Consider the following 6,000-nt stretch of genomic DNA (forward strand, 5'->3'; position numbering starts at 1 on the left):
GATAAGGTTCAGTGGGAACATTCTGTGAAGAGGGAGCTATCCAGTATTGCAAAGAACAAAACATGGGAACTTGTTCCATTGCCAAAAGGTAGGAAAGCTTTGCCTTGTAAATGGGTTTACAAGAAGAATATTGCATCCAATGTTGAGAATTAAAAATCGTTTAGTGGCCAAAGGTTTCAAGCAAGAATATGGTGTAGATTTCCACGAAATCTTTTCTCCAGTGGTCAAGATGATGACACTAAGAATGTTGCTTGCTTTGGTTGCCACTGAAGATATGGAGCTTGATCAAATGGATGTCATTACAGCTTTCTTACATGGTGATCTTGAGGAAGAGATTTATATGCAGAAACCTGAAGGGTTTGTGCTCAAGGGCAAGGAACATTTGGTCTGTAAGCTTCTGAAAAGTCTCTATGGCTTGAAGCAATCGTCCAGACAATGGTATCAAAAGTTTGATGCATTTATGGGTTCCCTAGGCTATAAGCGCAGTAATGAGGATCCATGTCTTTACATGAAAAGACAACCAACTGGAAAACTTATTATGCTTATTTCTTTATGTAGATGACATGCTTATTACTGGTCATTCTAAGAAGGACATTGCTGACTTGAAAACCAAGCTGAAAAGTCAATTCGACATGAAAGATTTGGGTGAAGCCAATCACATTTTGGGTATGCGCATTACTCGTGATCGTAAGAAGAGGTTGTTGTGCCTTTCTCAAAAAGAGTATGTGCACAAGGTTCTTGATCGTTTCAACATGCAGAAGGGGAAGGCCTTGAGTACTCCCTTGCCTGCATATTTGAAACTTAGCAAGAACGATTGTCCCAAATCTACTGAGGAAAAAGCTGCGATGGCTAAAATTCCTTATGCTTCAGCTTGTGGTAGTCTCATGTATGCCATGGTGGCTACAAGACCTGACATTGCACATGTAGTGGGAGTTGTCAGCAGATTTATGTCTAACCCTGGTAAAAAGCATTGGGATGCTGTCAAGTCGATTCTCAGATACTTGAGTGGCACTGCAGATAGACAGTTATGCTATGGTCATGGAGAGTAATCCATTCAGGGATTTGTAGACAGTGACTATGCAGGCTGTGTTGACAGTCGTAAAATCAACAACAGGTTGGATTTACACATTTGCTGGTTCTGCTATTTCTTGGAGATCTGTTCTTCAAGATTGTACATCCATTTCTACCACAGAGGCAGAGTATGTTGCATTGAGTGAAGCATGCAAAGAAGCTATTTGGCTTGCTCGCCTAGTGAAAGATCTTGGATTGGAGCAGTGTACACCAGTTCTTCATTGTGACAGTCAAAGTGCTATTGCCTTGGCTAACAATCCTGTGTTTCATTCTAGAACGAAACACATTGATGTGCGCTATCACTTCAATTGTGAATGCTTGGCAAACAAGAGCCTTGATTTAGTGAAGATTCCTACGTCAGAGAACACAGCGGATGCACTCACTAAGAGTCTCTCCAGCCATCAGTTTCAACACTGTTGTGAGTTGATGGGCATTGGGTGAAGAGTGGTGCTCTTCCATTTTTATAGTCTCCCACATTGGCCATCAAGTGGGAGAATGTTAGGTTTAATGGCCATGTGGCCGACCGCCCATCACTAACTGCCGCTAACCCTAAGTGTACAGCTATCCACTTGTGTGAGCCACTAACACTAAGTACAATGTGTATTGTGCCTTAGTGCATAAGATAAGAGAAGAAAGAAAGGGGGCATACAGTACATTGGCTCTCCCCCTTCAACCTGTGTGTAGATATGGTGGTGTGTGTGTGTGTATTCTTCTTCCATTGTGCTCCTAGCTCCTCCTCATCAAACCCTGCCTTCAATAACTTGTCCACCTCTTCCCGCAAGGCTTCCATTTGCTCTTGACCCATCCTTCTTAGCCTTTGTCGCACTGGCTTAGCACCTTCCTTCAGCTCTATATTCATCTCTTCTCCTTTGAACCCTCTAATCTCTTCATATGAAGTAATGAACAAATCAAGAAAACTAGCCAACATGTGCAAATATATCTCCTTCTCCATAGCTGAGAGGTCTCCACTGATCATTTGTGTCATCAATTCCTGCTTCCTTCACAATTCAACCTTGGTTTGCATCAGCCCTTCAATCACTTCATAAGGCCCTTCACTTTCATCTTCAATCTCATTTGCAAATGCAATTAAACCAGACTCCTGCAACTAAACCAGACTCCCGGATTTCTTTGTCCATCAAAAGAAATACAGCATCAATATCCTCATCACTGCTGGTAGTACTATCACTGTCCTCATCAGTCATTGTGAAATAGTCTTCATCACTAGACTCATCCTCATCTTCATAAAGCTCTTCCAATACTTTCCTTGAGTCCATATTATATAGCTTCTTGGCACCTGTCTTTCCATAGAGGCTAATCGTACCATGTCTCCAATCTTGAATAGCTCCCACTAAACCATGGTCTGCCCAGTATAATAGGATATACTCCCAACCCCGCTGGCATCACATGAAAATCAACCACCACCTTTGCCTCATACGCCTCCACTTCTAAGCTCTTTACAATACCCAAACATTTTACTTTTTGATGGTTTGCCAATCTGATCCGAAAGCCGGATACCCCGGTCACCATAAGACCCATTCTCAACACGTGAGTGTGTTATGACACATATTTGGGCTCCGCCATCAACATAACCTTGTCCTAGATTTTTTCTTTTGTGCCACACATCTACTATTGGACAAATGTCTGGTAGCTCATCCATCTCCAACACCTTCAGTGAACCTCTCTCTGGTTCTTTCTCCATTGGGTTAACCATCCTCTTCCACTGTCGCTTTAGCTTAGGCACCATCTCTATAAGCTCCCCAAAAGTAACATCTGCTTTTCTGCTTGTCAAATCCTCCCTTAAGTCATAGCTTAATTGGCCATCACCTAGTGGAAAATCTGAAACATGAAACTTGTGACAAGCCCTTCTTTTCCTCTTGGCCTTGACATCTTAGCCTTCATGGCTCTTTCCCATCTTCTTGCTAGTGGTCTTCTTCCCAATAGGCATCACTAATGTATTCTCTAGCTTTGATGCTTTTTCCAAGGTGACTACACTTATCACTTTTGTCTTTCCCATTTCCTCTTGGGTTAATCCACTGGTTCCTTCTTCTCCCTTAATTTCAATGCCATAATCATTTGACCTAGTTAGCACTTGTCTTGGCAATGGATACATGTCTCCCCCCATCCTTGGTGGCTTATCACATTGTGGGATGATGTGGCCCAACTCTCCACAATTATAACATGTGGGCGTCTGCCACCAGACTCTACCATTGCTTTGTCCAACACCATTCCTGGGTCTTTCTTCACCTCTTGGCTGATTTTCAAACCTCCCTCGACCTCGATTATTTCCCACATTACCTAGCATGTTTAGACTGAGATTCTTCATTAAATCTACCACTTGCCTCATGTCTTGCCTTAGCTTATCATCTTGCACTGCTATAGTGACCATTGCTGGCATAACTTGAGGAGTAATAGAAACCAGTGGTTCATGATGAACCCCTGGCATGCAACCTTGTAAAGAGTCCATAAGCTGAAACTCAGGCCTCCTGGGCGAAGACTCCACCCCTAGCTGGCCCATTTTCCTCAGCTTCCACTCTTTGTTCCTTGCCACCTCCAATGCATCTTCATATGTTCTAGGCTTCTTTAGCTCCACTCTCCAATGTATATTCTCCCAAAGACCAGCCAAGAATATGTCCTTCTTCATCATGTCTGGTGGGGGTACTTGTGGTGCTAAGGCCTTGCACATCCGCTCCCATGCCAATGAAAACTTACGTATGTACGCATCTACCGGCTCACCTTCCTTTTGCACCAAACCTTGTACTTCTTGCCATACTTTGTCAGAATCTTCTGTCTTCACAAACTCCACTTCCAATCCATGCCTTAGATTGTACCAACTCAATCTTACAGGTGGATCAGCCACACACAACTCCTCTTCAAATGCTTTGGACCAAACTCGTGCATCACTCTTCAAACAAATCTGCAGAAGACGTAACATCTGCACCGGGTCATGAATCTGGTTGCTAATGCAGGCAACCTCCATCTTTTCCAAAAAGTCTTCCACATCTTCATCACTTCTTCCATGAAATTCCGGATAAGAGAAAGCCATGGCTACCCAAGTTACGATGCTTTGAGAACCCCTTCGAACACACGTGTAAGAACCCAAAACTTTTGACTGACTCAATCCCTAAAAACTTCAATGGAGCTTATCTTTAGATAAGGACAACACATGCACATCAAATGAGTTTTCATAGTTAATCATCGGAATTACAAGATATTCCAGTATCTCTCTTAATCTTCTTGGCCCAAACATAAAGACTATGCGCTACTGGAAAAAAATCTTCCTGAACACATGAACATTTATGTGGATTCTTTGTGTTAAATGAAAAGGAGTGAATTGAGGTTCGTTTTGATCATCCATTAAAGCCAACCATGCAGTTCCCAAGAAGGCACATCTGACTTATCCTCTGATTTTGCTAGAATTTCAGCAGCATACCAGCATAAATGGCTCAAAAGACCAAAAAACCAGCCATCACAACTTGGAAAAATTTTGGCAGAGTTTCCCCAGAAGCAGAGCAGTAAGAACCCAAAATATAGACTGTATATGTATGCATAACCTGCCAACAATAGAACCCAAGCATCAAATAGGAATCAATAGTACATAGCCTATAGCAAGGTCACGAAAAGGGTGCTCCAGCTACCTGTATCACCGAAAAGATCTCACATTTGAGAATCTCCCAGCTCAATAAAAAATCACTCTATCGACCCTCTCATGAAAGCTTATGCAAATCTCGTATAGTCAAGTCTCAGATATGACTATCTTCCAGACCAAGTCTCAGAAATGACTGGGACTGCCAAATAAAACCAAGTATGGCTCCACCAAGGCGTACAATGGCAGTATCCACAAGTAACGTACAATACCAGATAATGTGCTCAAACAGGCGCCAAATGATGCATCCATGGAAACTGCAAGTGACTCCCACTTGCCAGTCTATCACTCTACTCCAGCTACCTGTACCTATGTGAATCACCTGTACCTTTACCTGTAACCAAAAGAATGTGAGCGGGATGAAAACACACACAACGCCTCTACGATCACCCAACACACACTCTTAGAATAACACACACAGACATTATGGGGCACCACTCGGCTTACACAACTTGCCTGGCCGAAACAGGAGACACACAGATGGAGTGAGAAGAGAGAGATTTTCCACTTGCCCACTCTACACTCACACACACACTATCAATTCAGCTCAAAGGAGGCAAAGTGCTGTTGTTTAGACTAAATGAAGCTCAACCCAACACCAATGGGGCAAATAGCTTACACAGTATTGAGGAAATACACTAAGCAGAGGCTTCACTCATCGGAGAAGATTACACAGAAAAAAAACAAAAAATCTGTGAGGAATTTGGCAAAATGGACAGCACTATTGCGTCCGGAACGGCCAAAAACCCCACCCTACAATGTCACAGTGCTCAAATCCAGAGCTGTTTAGGGCCAAAAAATGCTCCAAAATGAGCAAAAATGGACCTATGGGTATTGCTCCTCTTCTACACGTTTTTTCTGGTCTCTCTCTTAGGTTTTTCAGTTCCCACATTTAGCTTTATTACTTGTGCACCTTTTGTCTTTTAGTTGACCTCAAACGGACCCCGAACATGCCAAAAAGTGGCATCGCAGCGCATAGTTGTCACCCTGCTGCATCCATATGCACCTGGCACTCAACTCTTTCCAATAATGCATTCCTCAACCACATGAAGTGTCCCCCAAATACAATTCTCATGATGAACGTTTTGCATAATAAAACACCCACGTGTCCGTACTTATCCACGTGCAAGTATTGACTCCATTCGACCTCCTGACGCCACTAGATGCCATATGACGCACCTGCTTACCTCATGGCGTGGGCCCTCCGATAGCTTCTTCAAGAAGTTTTACGTGCTACCAACTCCTCATTATTATATAAAAAACACACTGGTACTGGTGATAGTGAA

Source organism: Adiantum capillus-veneris, chromosome 15, assembly GCF_014529385.1.
Source record: "Adiantum capillus-veneris isolate H3 chromosome 15, ASM1452938v2, whole genome shotgun sequence".
Lineage (NCBI taxonomy): Eukaryota > Viridiplantae > Streptophyta > Polypodiopsida > Polypodiales > Pteridaceae > Adiantum > Adiantum capillus-veneris.